The sequence below is a fragment of the Ambystoma mexicanum genome, chromosome 6q, assembly GCF_040938575.1.
Source record: "Ambystoma mexicanum isolate Mex_15411 chromosome 6q, UKY_AmexF1_1, whole genome shotgun sequence".
Classification (NCBI taxonomy): Eukaryota; Metazoa; Chordata; class Amphibia; order Caudata; family Ambystomatidae; genus Ambystoma; species Ambystoma mexicanum.
Genome location: NC_090937.1, coordinates 359,604,133 through 359,622,815, shown reverse-complemented (window position 1 = coordinate 359,622,815; position 18,683 = coordinate 359,604,133).

Sequence of the window (18,683 nt, the reverse complement as noted above, 5' to 3'; positions counted from 1 at the left end):
CAGATAACAAACAGCCATTTGCATTGTATCTCCCTTGAGCTTCCTTGGCAATTTAGCTACCTTTACAGCTGAATGATTAAGTACAATATGTTGTTTTTATTCTGTTTATGTTGTAGCTCATGCTGAATTTGGAAGCATTCCACACTCCTGCACCATCTGTGCAGAGATAGAAAATTAGTCTGGGGGTGATTACATTTCCACAATTGCTATGAAGCCGTATGCCTGCTCCTGTGTTGTCAACTGATTTCAAATGCATATGCTACTTTCAGAAATGATATGCATGTTGGCTTCTGCTCAACGACCAGCATGCTTTTTTAGAATTGTCCCTTTCTAGCTTCACCACCACAGTGCATTTATCGAATATATGTGCAAAATATTCCATGTTTGTCACACCAGTTTTACTTTTAGCTTTTAATTAAAGGATTCATTCCTCATTACAGTCTCCTTACTTCTTAGTAAAATGCCACACACATTTCTGCCAGCTCTGCATAACTTATTAAATTATACGAATGACCAAGATGGTCATCTGGGTATGCTGCCAAAGAACTGTACACAGTATCACGTATAATGTTCACTTTACCCGCCATTCTGAATGTAGGCCCATGACATTTGCTCAGATCCTGCAAAGTGCCCTTGCTGAATTGTGTGGTGAACTGACATTGCATGCCTGTGGATATCCCACTAAAGGCCTCCTTACAAGTTTAGCATGTGCAAAAAAAATTGGCACTCTTTGCCTTACTGCAACGTTTTTGCATTTAGCGAATTACCACTGTTTTTGCCACAAAGCCGATTATACATTTCGAGGTGAAGTGGAGGATTTATTTAACTGCAGCAAAAAGCTGAAGATGATTCTACCACTTTACTGCGAAAAATTGCCGGATTTACCATGAAGTAATTCTGCTGGTGGTAAATCTGCCAAAGATCGGTATGGCTCCTGAGGCAGTAATGGTAATCGAGCTTGACAGTAATTTGGGCAGAAAATTTGCTGCTGACCTATCACCAAACTCCCAATGAGGCCATAAGAGCCATGTACAAGGAGCCTGACATCATGAAAAAGGCCTGAAAGAGCCCTGTGTCCCCAGAGTTGATTTGCATGACAAATAACCCTGGGCAGCAAAAGTGGCCCAATACCTCCTAAAAAATGGAGCCCAAATGCGCTAAACTCGAGTGAGACTAGTGTACACTAAAACTATTCTAGGGGCTGTTTTGGAAAGTCAGGAACAGTGGAATTCAATAAGTAATACATGATCACATGCTTTGGTTAAGTTTTGAAGCTAGGATTTGGCTCCAACCTGCAATTCAGGTTCTTAAGCATATTGCTTCACAGCTTGAAGCTACTATTATTTGTGAACATTGGGTTTCAAAAGCTAAAATATTGCTCTGTTTTATAGAGCTGACTAGCAATTTAGTGCACAAATTATGATAACCCAATCTAATTATAGTGTGGAGGTCGCTGCACTATAGTTACGGTGATTGCCTAGATCCCTAGGAAATCAAAGACTCCTATTGCTAATAACTTTTGACTTCCATGAAGGATGTGGCTGATAATTTCCAAACAAAAGGTTTGTCCCAGTGCCCCCTGCACTGGAAATTATGGGAAAGATGTGTTAAAACATGAACAAGTTATTAAAATAGCACAAAATGCTGTTTTCGGCCTACTCCCATTCATTTTCCCATGGAGAAAATGTCCAAATTTGTGCATGGTAAATCGGAAAAACCGCTAGATGAAATTGCAACCAATAAGAATCAAACAAGAAACAAGTTGGGCACGAAGCATTAACTTAATTTCCGGGAAAGGTTTGGGGTTATTTTTCAATTACCTTTTCAAATATTCGACGGGGAAGTGAGTGCCCCCTTTTCCCAATATTATAGCTATATTTCCCATGGTGCTCTGCGTCAGGGAGGCTTTTCAGAAATGAAAAGCCACTACTTATTTTTTTGCTCAATGCTACAGATAACCATGGTTATTCTGGTGCTGAGCTGAAAAGAGAAAGTGTTAAAAAAAGCTACTTAGAGGTGAAATTGGGGAGTCTGGGATGCAACAGATAATGAGATTTGATCAAAGCATTTTTTCTATAACGCGGTTATATTAACATGCTCATATTAATGAAGTTATTTGAATGCAGTTATCACGTCAAATATGTGAAATGGAAATGTTTCAGAGGAAAGATCGACAATGCTGTAGTATTATGAGGAGGTGGTAGAGTGTGCTTGGGTGTGGGGAGGGTGCCTTTGTGCCGTTGTGTAATGGGAGTAATTTCAGGTGTTCAAACGATGAAAAGTGCACATGTGCGGTTTCCATCAAATAATCACGGTTATGAAATTGTGCATGTTGTGTAACCGCGTCAATCAAAAAATGGGTGCAAACATTGGGGTCTAGTGACCCATTCTGTATAAAATACATGATATATGGTTTTTCAATCTATGCGTACAGTCAGTGCAGTGCTTCTTTCTATTTTAATTAGTTAAAGGGTGGTTCTTAAAAGAATCTTTGGGTGGAAGGATTAGGCAGGAACTTGAATGGGAAGAACATTAGACTCGGAATATGTAACAAGGGGTTAAAAAAGGGAACATATATTTTGGGGGTTTATTGGTTTTATTTTACTTTTATATTTTTCGTTGTTAAAAATAGGGGAGGAAATTGCCACTTTAAAAAAAGGAAAAGCCTAGCAGTGGCAGTTCCGTTGGTGGTTTGCAATGTGAACTGCCCACTCATCTAGGGTGGCACCTCGTACGATAAATTAGTTGTGGCATACGAGGCCACAAATAATGCACTCGTTCAGGTTTCACCACCAATCGGATCACAGCAGTCTGGGTTAAGATGGTACGGCTGCTGTCCCCCTTGTGGAAGGCATTGAACTTGCGGTGGGCCCTGATTTTTTTAGGGATGTGGCTGGAGTTGATGGAGCAGGTGAGGAGGTGATGTAAAAATGCTGGCCCATTGTGCTGATTGGGGTGGGCCTGCGGGTAGGGGTCGTCCACTTCCACCCGGTGCACCCGGACAAGATGGTGAATAAGTGTCAGGTGCCCAGGCTCTGGGACGGGACATTGGATGGCACCCATTTTAGCATCTTGCTGCAAAAGGTGCAGTGGACTGACTCCACCTCCTTCAGGCTTTGGTGCTACACAGATGACATCTTCCTCTTCCAGCTGTCACTAGATTGTGCTTGCATGGTGGAAATTGCAGGACCAGGGAGGAGAATGCATCAAGAAAAAAGAGACTAGATAAAAGGACAAAGGTTTACAAACAAAGAAAAAAACTAAAGTAAAGAGACAATACACACAGTTGACAAGACAAGGGAGAGAGACTGAAGAGTAAGGGAAGGTAAAAGGGATAGGTGAAAATGGTTGTAATGAAAAGCTGTTTTTTTTGGTGGAGTAGAAAGTACTCGAACTGTAGAGGAGGAGCCGAATGCCTCTACAGGAAGTCCCGCCTGTATTTTGCCTATCTGCTGGAAATCGGAAATTGCGACATGCGCAACACCAGTAATGGTATCTATAATGGGCATTTACCAAGCTATCCGGCCCAGCTGGACCCAGTAATTGCCCTTTCGCAGGTGCTGGGCCTGGGTCATCCCCATTCCCATTGAGCCCGATAGGGCTCAATGGGATTGGGGACTTGGGATGCACTGGCACCATTAACAATGGTGCCGGTGCATCTGACTTGCTGTGCTCGCAGGTGTGGCTCTGACCACCAGGTCAGACCTGGCGGGCTGACAGGCACAGCTCGGAGTATGGTGGTACGGTAGCAACGGTGCCGGTAGCACTACCAACACCGTTGTTGCCTTACCGCCATACTTATAATGAGGCACAATGTATTCGTTGAGAAGACCCTATGAGAAGTATCCCTGAAAGAATGATGGTCTCCTAAAAGGAGCGCCTGAAGAAGTGCGAAGCTGTAAAAGGAAAAGCTGGTGACATCACGAGAAGTGAGTGTGACACACTGAAAAGGATGACTAGAGAAGAGAATGCATAGGTGATACAGAATCTGATGATAAAGTAAAGAACCAAGAAGATTTTCATGTGCGAAATGGATACTGCATATGTGAAGAGCACTGCAGAAAACACAAGCCGTTTTTACAATTGTACAGACGCTGAAACGCAAGTAGACTAAGTATTCATAAGGATGGGTATAAGTAGTATATATACTGCAGGCAGTGGCGCCAACATACATGTATTTAGAGTTACGGACATTCGAATATACAATTTAGTAAGCAAGTCTCCGTGAAGAAAGACGAATTGGAAGCTATGTGTGTCGCAGCAAAAAATAAGCTTGAATTTGAAGCAAGACCAAAGAAGTTGTCTGGCTTGATGTCAAAGACTGGAAGCAGCCAAGAACTGGTTATCACATGCTAAGAACAGTAAAACGTGAGAAGACGAGGTATCCCTTGATAAATTGCAAGGAGAAAACACCATGAGTGCCAAATTTCTTTATTAAAGGCAATTTAATACATAATATGAGCAAATTCACGGTCTCTGATCATGTAAGCTGAGGATGAAATTAGACGATGGGCATGGGGCACCAGGTTTAAGATAGCAAGTGCTCACACTTCCTTATATTCCCTTAGACGAGAAGCTACTACAAGGCCAAGTTCAAAGATAATGGGCATCATTACAATGAGTGCGGCCAAGGTAAGGGACCGGCACCGTTCATTCCAGGCCGCCTCATTACGAGGTCTGCAGCGGGTCCCGCTGAGGATGTCTGGTCAGACCAGGCGTCCTTAGCGGGACCCGCTAGCAGACCAGGATGCTAACAACAGGCCCGTCATTAACGGGCACGTTGTTAGCATCCTCCCCATTCCCATTGAGCCCTATGGGGGTGTACTGTGTACGGGTCCCGGGAAAGGGAATTACCGGGCACTCCAAGGTCAGAATGGCCCGGTAATACCCTATTCCTGGAACCCAGACCTGGTACCCGGTTTGGGGGTAGCCATGCCACTTAAAGTGGCATGGCTACCTCCAAGCTCATAATGAGGTCCAATGTGAATGGCAGACGGCATGAGTGATGAGAGATGTCCGGCTCATCAGGTGGGGAGACACGGTCAAGTTCAACGAACAGCATCTGGGGTAAAAGCGTACGTGCTGCTAGAGCATCAAATGTTCCAGAAAGGTACAAGCGTGCCAACCAATTGTAGAAGGCCATATAATGAAGAGCCTTATGGTTTACTATCGAAGATGACATGCACTAGGGGAAAGCATGAGTGACCACCTGACTGTATAGACCCAATCACTATCCTATCTCATATAGAAAGTATGCTTAGATGTTCCCCTTGTGCCAATCACAATCTCCCATAGGTTTTCTTAATTTGCCACGTAGTATAATGTCACTTATGACAAACTTTAAGTATAAATGTGTTGTTTTTTATGAAATGTTTCGAGATCATGTTGTGCAACATCTTTGGATGTCCATTGTACTCCCTGTTTTAGACTATTCTTATTAAAACAGAGTTATTTGCCAACTTCCTGAGTCAGTCATTTTATTTAGTTTGAGAAGTTATTCTCTGTTCCATCCATAGTACGACACGTTACCTTGAGTAAAAGGGCCTCTAGGGTTCAGACCAATGGCAAAAAGCAATGAATGAATCATCCAAATTGCCTGTGGGTGTGATGAAATTATTGTGGTTGTGATTGGGGACCAATCAGGAGCTGCATGGCGTCAATGACCTAGAAATGCTTGTTTGTTTTGTGGTCTATGGTTGTTGTATTACCAAATGCCATTTTAAGCTTTGTCATAAAACGGCCATGTATCCAGAGGAATATCAGGTCTACGGGCAACATTTTTAATTGGTAGCCAAAAAAACATGTGTTCTGATTGACACGTAGCCACGCGATCTCACTGGCCAATGGAAGCATGTCTCTTATAGCCATTCCAATGGACTATGGAAACCTAAAATAAAAAACAGGAAAAAAACAGGAACATGTTCTTATTAACAGTTTAATTGATTTAGCAATGTTTGATTGTGGTGTGGTTTGGAGCTGTTTGTTTGGCAAGTGTCATTTTAAACTTTGTTTTGGATCGGCTGTGTAGCTACGGTAATACTGCACACCCATCATAGCCGTGATTATGGGACAACCAATTAGACATTGTCAGGGTAATTCATAGAATTTCGCACAAAAGTGGCGCACGCGGCTGGCGCACAGTGTCCCTGTGCGATACACTGCGCCAGCCGCGTGCGATAAAATCCATTTCATCGCACAGCGCATTCATGGATTTTAGCCTCCAAAACCAGCCGTGGCACAGAGTGGTGCAGCGACCCTGCAGCAGCGCCAGTTACGCCCCCAAGAACACCCTCGCGCAAGGAAAAGCCATCAAAATCCCCAATTCATCGCAAATGTCTGCGCTAACCCAGGACCAGTTCACAGGGCTGCCAAACAGCAAACGCCAAGCGGGGAACGTGTATTTCAGGGGTTCGCGGGAAGTTTCACACGCGATTGTCCTGGGTATGTGTATTTCAGGGGTGCGCGAGAAGTTTCACACGCGATTCCATCAGAGCACGTGTATTTCAGGGGTGCGCGGGAAGTTTCACACGCGAATACAGCAGAGTACGTGTATTTCAGGGGTGCGTGGGAAGTTCCACATGCGATTGTCCTGGATACATTTATTCCAGGGGTGCGCGGGAAGTTTCACACGCAAATTCAGCAGGGTACATGTATTTCAGGGGTGCGCGGGAAGTTCCACACGCGATTGTCCTGGGTACGTGTGTTGCAGGGGTGCGCGGGAAGTTTCACACGCAAATTCAGCAGGGTATGTGTATTTCAGGGGTGCGCATGAAGTTTCACATGTGATTCCATCAGGGCACGTGTATTTCAGGGGTGCGCGGGAAGTTTCACACGCAAATTCAGCAGGGTACGTGTATTTCAGGGGTGCGCGGGAAGTTCCACATGCGATTGTCCTGGGTACGTGTGTTCCAGGGGTGCGCGGGAAGTCTCACACGCAAATTCAGCAGGGTACGTGTATTTCAGGGTTGCGCGGGGAGTACTACATGTGAATTGGCCGTGTGGGTCCTCCCAGGTGTTCCCTCTACACCCTCCACGGCCCCTGCAGGCAGCCCACACCACAGGGGACTACCCTGCACCACTGCTCATGTCCCGCAGGCAGCCCATCCACCATGGGCATGCCCCCCAGCCAAGCCACATGTCACCTTGCACTACTGATCAACAATGCATGTCTCCCAGCACCCCCACCCCCCAGCACTGTGGGGCACCTGCCAGCAGGCCCCCACTCATGTCCAACTCATGTCCCCCTGTACCCCCACCCCCAGCATTCAGGGGCACCCTCAACCAGGCCCCCACACATGTCTCCCTGCACCCCCACCCCCCAGCAGTGCAGGGCACCCTCCACCAGGCCCCCACTCATGTCTCCCAGCACCCCACCCCCCAGCATCCAGGGGCACCCTCCACCAGGCCCCCACTCATGTCCAACTCATGTCCCCCTGCACCCCCATCCCCCAGCAGTGCAGGGCACCCTCCACCAGGCCCCCACTCATGTCTCCCAGCACCCCCACCCCCCAGCAGTGCAGGGCACCCTCCAACATGCCCCCACACATGTCTCCCAGCACCCCCACACCCAGCACCAGGGGCACACTCCACCAGGCCCCCACACATGTCTCCCAGCACCCCCACCCGCATGCAGTGCAGGGCACCCTCCACCAGGCCCCCACACATGTCTCCCAGCACCCCCACCCCCCAGCATCCAGGGGCACCCTCCACCAGGCCCCCACTCATGTCCAACTCATGTCCCCCTGCACCCCCACACCAAAGCAGTCAGGGGCACCCTCCACCAGGCCCCCACTCATGTCTCCAAGCACCCCCACCCCCCAGCATCCAAGGGCACCCTCCACCAGGCCCCCACACATGTCTACCAGCACCCCCAGCCCCCAGCATCCAGGGGCACCCTCCACCAGGCCCCCACTCTTGTCCAACTCATGTCCCCCTGCACCCCCACCCCCCAGAAGTCAGGGGCACCCTCCACCAGGCCCCCACTCATGTCTCCCAGCACCCCCACCCTCCAGCATCCAGGGACACCCTCCACCAGGCCCCCACTAATGTCCAACTCATGTCCCCCTGCACCCCCACCCCCCAGCAGTCAGGGGCACCTGCCAGCAGGCCCCCACTCATGTCTCCCAGCACCCCCACCCCCAGCAGTCAGGGGCACCCTCCACCAGGCCCCCACACATGTCTCCCTGCACCCCCACCCCCCAGCAGTGCAGGGCACCCTCCACCAGGCCCCCACTCATGTCTCCCAGCACCCCCACCCCCCAGCATCCAGGGGCACCCTCCACCAGGCCCCCACTCATGTCCAACTCATGTCCCCTTGCACCCCCACCCCCCAGCAGTGCAGGGAACCCTCCACCATGCCCCCACAAATGTCTCCCAGCACCCCCACCCCCAGCATCCAGGGGCACACTCCACCAGGCCCCCACACATGTCTCCCAGCACCCCCACCCCCCAACAGTGCAGGGCACCCTCCACCAGGCCCCCACACATGTCTCCCAGCACCCCCACGCCCCAGCATCCAGGGTCACCCTCCACCAGGTCCCAACTCATGTACAACTCATGTCCCCCTGCACCCCCACACCCCAGCAGTCAGGGGCACCCTCCACCAGGCCCCCACTCATGTCTCCCAGCACCCCCACACCCCAGCATCCAGGGGCACCCTCCACCAGGCCCCCACTCATGTCCAACTCATGTCCCCCTGCACCCCCACCTCCAGCAGTCAGGGGCACCTGCCAGCAGGCCCCGACTCATGTCCCCCAGCCAACACGTCATCACAATCTAGATCCCTGGCCCTTATGGGCTGCCTCCACATGCCAAACACCCACCCAAGTATTGCATCCACCCACTTAGAAATGCCAATTACATGATACAACCCCAATGGCAAGTATATAAATGAACACATGTCCCTCACATACACACAATGGGTGTCAGTGAATGTCAAAACCCATATCATGATATGCTTGAAACCAATGAGATGATACTGCACATTGAAGTTTGATGAAGAAAATGTATTAAAAGCAACATAAATGGAATCAAAAATAAACAAACGACAATGGGAATTAAAAACCGAAAGCAGCATGTCCGTAAAATAATGTAAAACCACAAATCATAATCCAAAGGAAAGGTGTCCAAAGTCACAGTTCAAAAAAGTAAATCCAATGGAAAATCAAAATTGAAAACCATTGCTCCATGGGTAAATTCCAAATAAAAAAATAAAATGCAACAGTCAACTATATACAGATAAACAATCCAGGGTCCATGATCCCAACGGAAGAAATGAAACCTATCTAATAATACTACCTAATAAAAAAACTATATACAAAAATGTGGTCCATTGTCCAAAAGGTCCAAAAAAAATAAAAAAGCAAAGGAAACCTAACACTAACTACATAACTATTTACAAGGGCAGCGGGCTAGTCCGACGGCTCACTGGTCGTAGTCATGGGGCAGGGCATCATCGAACTCCTGTTCAATGGCTTGGAGGCGGGTATGTTCCCTGGCCCCGAGGTCTCGCAGGGATAATGCAGTGTCCAGCTCCAACTCCCTGCGAATACCCTCGAGGCACTCAGCCTGCCTCAGCGCACTCCGCATGGAGTTCTCCGCCCTGACCATTGTGTGCCGTTCCTCCTCTGCCCGCTGCCGCTCCGCTCCTATCTGCTGGCCCAACCGCTCCCACACGGAAGACACTCCCATTCCAGGGTTCTCCTGCCCTCTGGCCGATGCCTTCCCCCCTGATGTTGATGGCCCCGAGCCATGATGCCTCCCACGTCGAGCCTGCCGCTGCCTGCGACGCAACTGCCTGTGCCAGCACGACGGCATCCAGGCTGATGGAATCCACCGACGCCGTTGTGCACGTGCCCTGCCCGAGATGCCGTCACATCCTCCATCTGCTGGGGTCCAGTTGCTGGTGTGTCCACCCCTGATGGACCTCTGACTCCCGACTGTGGCAGGGATGGGATCCCCACCGAGTTGGCTGCGTTGGTCGGGGCAGGTCCATAGGGGGCCCTGGTGGCATCTGGGCTGGAAGACGGCATGGAGAACGACTGGCGCATAGCCTCCACAGAGGAGGAGAGGGTCGCCAGAGTGCCCGACACATGTACGAAACCCCCGACCATGGGCGCTCCCAACTGGGCCACGTTGGCACGGTGCTCTTCGTGATGACGTGCAGCTCCCCCCGGGAAGCACGCACCTCATCACGAATGACACCCGTGCGCAAAGCGACACCAATCAGGACCTTCTCCATACGGCCAGGGGTCCCCTTGTCCGCAGGTGGAGGGGAGACAGATGACATGGACATCACCCCTACCTGCGGACGGGCCTCGGATGGGGCATCCCTGCTGGTGCATGGTGGTGCAGTCACAGTGTCAGGGACAGTGACATGCACAGGCACCTCCACGGCGACCTGTGCTGCCTCCTGCCCCTGCCCCTGGACTGCACCACTTGCACCAGCAGGGATGCTCCCACCAGGCCCGATGTGTGGCTCAGTAGCGGCCTCCTCCTCCTCTGTGGAAACCACTAACCTGGATGGCTCCACCCCGTCTTCCGCCGTTGCAAGCCCCTGTGGGGGCTCACCCACCCCTTCCACTGCAGCCATGGGGGCATCCCCGCCGTTTTGCTCCACAGCGCCGTCTCCGCCCTCTTCTTCACTTTGCGCTGTGTAGAGGGAGACATAGAACACAAGTATCAGGGTACTGTACAATGGTCCCCTAGACAGGAAGCAATAGCAGATGAGTGGCACTGTCAAAGATCACTTCCATCACGTCCCTCCACAACACATGGGTCAGTGCAGGCAAAACACATGCAGTAACAGGCATGGCGCATGCTATGGACATTAGCAAACATGTCCAAGGGACTCTTGAAACATACAATGTTGTTTTTGAACTCACATGCATCATGGGTCATGCCTATCACATCCACACACTTCACCGTACTTTCATCCATCTGACTCGTATACCCCAGACACAGTGGATGGAAGGATAACTAGGCTGCATCAGTGATTCTGAACATTGTCACAGACATGTGTCAAGCATCCATGGCATTCACAAGTCACAGACATGCAGGTCAGACACACAGACATGGACACCATACATGTACATGGCATCAGCACCCATCCCTCACCCCCACCCATGTCCAGGAACAGAGACTGGCATGCTCTCATGTGTCCATTCCGCATAGGGCTCCCCATGTTGCATTTAAACACATACACCAACCGTGTGCTTCACACATTACTGGTCTCACATGCATGACCATGATGTCCCTGCACACACACAAGCGTACATGGCCTATGTCACACATACAGGCAAGCATTAGACAACCAACACACTGCAACATGCCCTGTCTCACACAGCAATGCTTGGCCACTTACCGCTCGACTCCAGACGGGTCTGCCTCTCAAGGACCTGGACGTGGAGTGCTGGGGATATGCATTCCAGGACCCTCATCTGATCTTCCGACAAGTGGCCCCGGCGCCCCTTAGCATCCGCTGCCTTCAAGAGGCGCCGGGCCTTGTTGAGGGTCCTGGACCTGAAGTCCTCCCAGTGCTTCTTGACATGATGGAATAGTCAAACTGCCACCCCCTCCGTGTTGATGGCAGTCATGATGTCCGTCCAGATCCGAGTCCGTCCTTCCTTGTCAGCGCGCAAACTTCCGAAGAGGGCATCATACTGCCCCAGGACTTGCTCCACCAGGACACCAACTTCGGTGGCAGTGAAGCTGGTGCCCCTCTGCCTCTCTGGCCGGGGGTTGCCAGTGGTGCCAGATGTTGCAGTGCCCGACATGACAACCCCAGAGGCAGGAGTGGGTGGGCAACTAGGTCCTGGGGCTGGTCTGTGGAGCGATGGAATCCCAGTCGGGAGTCTTCGGTTCCAGCAGGGGTGGTCACAGCAACAGCACCCCTGGCTGATGTGCAGGCAGCAAATGGCAGGGCACGTGGGCAGTAGGCAATCAGGCAGCAGCAGATGGCAGGTGGGAGCATTCTCGGGGCTCTGGGGGGCAGTAATTCGGCCTTCTGGGCAGGAGCGTGGTCTTCCGTGTGCTTACGCGTGGCCAGCTTGATACGGAGTGATTTGGCACGTGAAAATCCAGCACGTCTGCGTGTAATTCGAGGAAATGGCCTTAGCGCATAAGCGCGTAACCGCGTCAGCACACGTATGCAAATTCATTGGCCCAAAGGCCCCCAGCGTGTAAGCGCGTCTATGAGGTTACGCGCACGTGCGTTTTCCATGGCGCGTAGAAAAAATAAGCATGTCAGAGTGTCATAGCGTGTAATTGGTGGAAAGGGCCTCAGCGCGTATGCGCGTCTGTGACGTGCGTGCGCGGGCGTTTCCCTGTATACGGGTGCATGTTACACGTACAATGACTGCACATCAGAGTGTCAACTCATGTAATTGAAGGATAGGGCCTTAGCGTGTACACGCGGAAGTGACGCTGGATGTGTGGGCATGTTTAAAAGGTACGTGTAGAACGCCATTTCCTTGTACGTGCTTTTCATGGAGAGCGAGTGGGTGAAATCTGTACTTCTTGTCGGTTCACACGCGATTTACTTCACAGCGTTCCAAGTTCGTACTCCCTGTTACCTCTGACAGCTTTTTCTCTTTTTGTCTTTTTCCTGGGCCTGTTTCCTCAAACAGCGTTCACTTCTTCTGTTGTCCTGTCTCCTCAGACAGCGTACAATTCTTCTTTTGGCGGGGGTGTTGCCAACGTGCACACGCGTGTCTTTTTCCCGCTATTTTTCCAGGCAGACGGTGAGTCGCGCACGTATTTAACATCTGTGCTTGCCCCGTGTGTCGCGTACCCCTTCAGAGGTCATTCTAGACTGCGTGTGACACGCATACGTTCATTTTTGTGTTTCTGGGTGCAACAGCATAGTGCAGGTTTATTTTTCCACGCACGTGGTCTAGGAGGGGTTGCATGCACATTATCTCCCTTTTGTGGGGTGCCTGTGCGTTGCGTGACCCGTCATCTTCCCCCAGGGGTCACATACAGCCTTGCTAGAGCACTAGGGTACGAATCCCATCTAGTACCCTACCCCTTTGACCCCCAATTGCCCAGGACAATAGTTTACTGCAACTCCCATACGCACAACAACATCAGTGCCATGGTTGGGAGGCGAGCACGCGGTAAGGGTGGCAAAGGTGGCCGAGCCTCAAGAGGTGGCCGTGGTGGATACAGTAGGGGACGTGGCCGGGACTTGCAGGGTGCCCCTAGCCCCCCATGTGTGGGTGACCAGTCAGGGACACCCATGCCTCCCCCCCTGCTTGAGGGTAACGTGGATGACACCATCCCTGCTCAGCCCTTGTTGGACCAGCCCATTGTGGCACCAGACCTGGCACAGGGTGACTCCATGGCTGACTTCCAGGTCATCAGGTCTAGGCCACGTGTGGCGGTGCACGTTGGTGGCACCAGGCCACGTGGATCAGGGGCAGCTATGTCATCTGCTGCCCCAAGTAGGCAGGGTGGGGAGGCTGCAGGGGCAGCTGCGGTTCCATCCACCCCAGCTCTGAGTCTCTCAGCCAGGACAGTGTCGGTCCCAGTCCATCCTGCTGACGTTCCCCCTGACTACATCACACTTCAGCTAATGCCTGCACCAAGTCCCATGGTGAGTGTTCATTCCCACACTCCTAGTCCATAGTCCACCGGGGCTCCTGCCCCTAGTGTCCAGAGCGGCGTAGGACACTCAGGATCCCCACCACCTTCCAAGCGGAAGAGGAAGAGTGCTTGTCCAGTACAGGCTGATGCCCCAGACACGGCTACACAGTCCGGCCCACCAAGGAAGCCCAGCTTCAATCAGGCCGAACTTGATGCACTTGTGGAGTATGTGTCCGCGCATGACAGCGAAATGGTGATTACTGCAGGATGCAAAACCACACCTGCACAACGTCTGGCACACTGGCAGACCATCGCGGACATCATAAGGGCCCTTGGATTCGTGAGGCGCACAGCTAATGATTGCTATAAGCGCTGGAATGACCTGAAGCGCAGGGCAAAGAAAAAGCTGGCCTCAAGTCATGCTGCTACTCTAGTGACTGGAGGTGGGTCTCCAGCAGAGGACATTGAACTCACTCCTCATGAGTATGTTGCTGGGACCTACGTCACGGAGGGACAGATCCAAGGCGTGGGAGACCTGCCAGATTACAAGGCATTGTCCGGTGAGTGCACATGCATGTGTGTGTCATCCATGTGCATGGTGTGTGTGTGAGGGCTTCTGATTGAGTGCCAGGTGAGGGTGTGTGTGCCTGAGTGGTTTGAGTCACCCATGTGCTTCATCCAATACATTCTGCGCACCAGGATTTGGGTATTGCAGTATCCCTTCTGGCAACAGAAGACATTTAGCCCAACCTCACGCCAGTTGCCCTTGAAGTGTCATCTTGCCACAACATTGTTGCGTATTATTCTGTGTTCATTCAGGCTGATTGTTTGCATTCCACCACTTTCACTAGGCATTTCTCAGTCCTATTGTCACATGTGTGACATGGCTACGGTACATGCCGTCTGTGTGATGGCATGTGTCATGTATGTGTATTGGACATGCCAATCACAGGCCAATGTGTGATGGCACTGCTAGCCAGCATGCAGCAAATGTGTTGGTCTTCCATCTTGGTGTCATCAATGTGTGCCATTTGCCTCCCATTCATACGCAGTGACGGTGCATGCATGGGAGGGTTATAGTCATGTGGGACATGTGTCAATGAAGTACTGGTTCTGTTGCTTCTCAGCCCTAATTGTGTGCCATGGTGCTAATGCCTGTTCCCATTTCTTTTCTTTCATGTCTTTGCAGGGGATGACGCACTTGATACTGCTGGGGTTGTGGAGATGGTGCAGACCCAGGAGGGATCTCAGGCCCGACCGGGCACCAGTTAGGGACGTGGTGTGGTGGTGGGTGAGAACCCACACTTGCTGCAGACCATTATCTCAAGGGGTGTCTCTGGGTGCACCTCCCCCGAGCTCTATTCAGGTGTCGATTCAGATGATGAGACCTATGTGCGGTCGCAGGTAAGTGTTTCTGGGAGGGATTCTGTACTGTCCAACCCACCTGCACCAGGGGTAGAACCCTCAATGGGGATGTCAGTGTTGGTAGGTCCGCCTTTGGTGGTTACGGATGCAGGGTCACACTCCGCAACATCTGATCCTGTTCCTGGGCCAGCAGATCAGAGGGGGAATGCAGTCCTGCAGCCTCAGGCAGTGCCGGCACAGCAGGCGCAGTTCGCCTTGCCCCAGACAGGTATGGTGCCCGCAGACGCGGTGGCCGTACGCCACCTGGCAATACCACATGGGAGCAATCCATATACGGTATGGCAAACCAACAGGCATCATCATCTGAGATGATGGCTCAGGCCATGGATAGGGTGGCCACTTCCATTGTCCCCCAAGAAAGGCTGATGGAACAGCTACAGCAGGCAACAGACTCCATTTGCCAGTCACACAGGGAGGACATGTTTGCGTCCAACAGGGACAGACGGGCGGCACTGGAGACTCTGCGGGAAGCCATTTCTATTGAGTCCCAGGGCCACAGGGAAGCCTTCAGGGTGGAACTCCGTCAGCTCAGGGTGACTCTTGTTGAGCTTGAGGCTTCAACTGACACGAGGACAGAACAGCAGCTGGAGCAGCTCACACGTACGCTCTCAGCTGAGATGCAGGCAACTAGGGAGGAGGTCCGGGCATCCCGTGAGTCGTTGCATGGGGACCTCCGCATGATTATCCTCCAGAACCAGACCTTCCACACCCGCATGCTTGCTGCCATGGAGGACCAGACTAGGGCTTTGCGTGGGCTGCCTCCCATAGTGCCACCACCTCCTGATGCAGCTGCAGAGGGTGAGGAGAGCGACAGCAGCGATTCTCTCACAATAGGGTAGCCGTGCAGGCCATGAGCCCATGGAGGTTTTTTTTTTTCTCGCAAAATCCACACAGGTGGGTTTTGGTGTGCACCCTGTCCTCGGACCTCCTGGGTGGCCTCGCCCACCTCCCCTGGCCCATACATGGCCATTTCTGATTTCTGATTTCTGATTTTTGATTTTTGATTTTTGATTTTTTTTACAGTGTGTTGCCTTGTGTGGCTCCCGTGGGCATACGCTGTATTGTGGCTGGGCACATGCAGGCTTGTCATGAATTTGGGTTAGATGCTTGGGTTTGTGTGACACACACCCCTCCTGCTTCCCGTTTCCATGGGCTTGCAAAGGGTGTGCCCAAGTGACGTTGACTTACACAGTGACATTGGACTCCCATTTGATGTGTGGGCAGTCTGTAGTCAATACTGTGTATACATTCCTAGTGCATATTGTTGTTGTATTGTACACTGCATGGTGTATTGATATGTGCCTCTGCATCCATCTCATCCTCCGAATTTGCAGGTCCATTCCTCATGTCTTCACAAGGCGGTCTACTTTGGAAATGGAGTCCATGTGTAAGCAGTGCATCTACACTTTTGCGTGGCGCTAACACTGTACAGTTAGAAGTGGTCGAAGTGCTGGCATTATCAGGTAGTGAGACTACCAATTTTTTAAATCCGTACTGTCATGTTTACGGTAGGTTGGAGGTTGTGTAGGTGATTAGTATTATTGGTAAATATTTGGTAATGTGTGTTGTTGGTCCTGCATTACTGTAAGCATTTCATGTGTGGCCTGTTTCCAATAGGGACACTGTACTTTGTGACACTTGTGTCATGTTGTGGGGATTAATTTGTTTGCTCTCACATAGCATGACATGCCATGGTGTGTTGTGTGGCGGTGCCGGGGAGGGGTTGGGTGACATGGCACTGTTCTCATGTTGTATTTTGCAAGTGGGTATTCATTTTTGCTGCATAGAAGTTTGTCTTTTGATGACACTGCATTGGTGGTGTTTGTGTAGGTAGGGATGCACACATTGTGACACTTCCAGGTGAACAATCTCAGGCTGCTATGGTTCTGACAGTTGACTGTCCCTTAATTCATCAGAATTGTCAGATTGAGTCATCATTGATTGTCAGATGGTATGTGCCAGGGCTGTGTGCACTCCACAGGGGTGTGATTTCTATGTGTAGTAATTAGCCACCAGCTGCGTATGGGCTGCCTCACCCCGTGCCCTTTCCCCTCCCATGCGCAGCGGGCGTGCATGTGGTTGGGGATGTGGGGGCACCACCATGTCCACAGCCAGGCCCCGGCGTGTTGCAACATTCTGTAGGACACATGCTGCCACTATGATCCTGCACACTACTGGGGGAGCGTATAACAGCTGCCCACCAGAACGGTCAAGGGAGCGAAAGTGTGACTTGAGCACTCCGAATGTGCGCTCTACTATGCCCGGGTTGCAATATGGGCTGTGTTGTATCTTACCTCGGGAGGCGTGATGGGGTTCCGAATTGGCGTCATCATGTGGGTGCTCAGAGGGTAGGCACTGTCCCCTGGGGAGGTGGTGATGGGGATCATTAGTGGGGTAGTGACATTACTCTGTATCTGTCATGCATGCGTGTGCTGTGGCATTTATACTCACCAAGCAGCCATTCAGGGTTGTCATCCTGTAAATGAAGCTGTCGTGGGTGGACGCTGGATAGTTGGCATATACTGAGGTGATGATTCCCTTGGCATCACATACTACCTGGACGTTGATGGAATGCCAGTGCTTGTGGTTTCTATAGATGTGCTCAGATGCCCTGGGGGGACGTAGAGCCACATGGGTGCAATCAATGGCACCTAGCACTTTGGGGAATTGTGCCACCCTGTAGAAATCCTGGCTGACAGCCTGCCTTTCTGCAGGTGTTCTGGGTAGGTATATGTGCCTGCGGACTGATGGGCGTGAAGTGATGATGGCCAACACCTGGTGTAGGCACCGTGATTGCTTGGCCTGTGACACCCCCCCCCCCACTATGGCACTTGTCTGCTGAAATGATCCGGTAGCCAAGAAGTGCAGTACATTGAGGACCTTCTTCAGGGGGCTGAGTGCTTGGGAGCACAGGGTGGGTGATGTGAGGTCATCCTCCCACTTACTGACCAGGTTGAGTATTATGTGAGGTGGAAACCTGTACCTCCCATACACCTGGTCATCAGGCATACCAAAAAGGCTGGTTTTGGGTGTAAAGATTCTGGCCCTGACTATCCTCCTCCTCCTCCTGCGGAATCCCACGGCCACGCTGCTAGGAACGGTATATTCATCCTGGCGTCTGAGCTTGTTTGTTGTTTGCGCACACTTTTATGCTGCGCGGGACGTGCGCCTGCTTCATGCTGGCGTTCGTGTTTCCGGATTGGACCTTTTTTTTTGGCGTGTTGTAGGCGACCGTGTAAATCTTCCCGCCCACCCCAGGAATACACGTAACACGCTCTCCCAGGCCCAGTCGCGTGTAAATATTCCCGCCCACCCCAGGAATACACGTACCCCAATCTCCCAGGCCCAGTCGCGTGTGGAAGTTCAGGCGAACCCCCGTAATACACGTACCCTGCTGATATCACGTATGGAAGTTCACGCGGACCCGTAATACACGTACCCTGCTGATATCGCGTGTGGAAGTTCATGCGGACCCGTAATACACGTACCCTGCTGATATCGCGTGTGGAAGTTCACGCGGACCCGTAATACACGTACCCTGATGAAATCGCGTGTAAGACTACCCGCGCACCCCTGAAATACACGTACCAAGGCCAATCGCACTGCTGGGGAGTGGGGGTGCAGGGAGACATGAGTGGGGGCCTGGTGGAGGGTGCCCCTGGATGCCGGGGGGT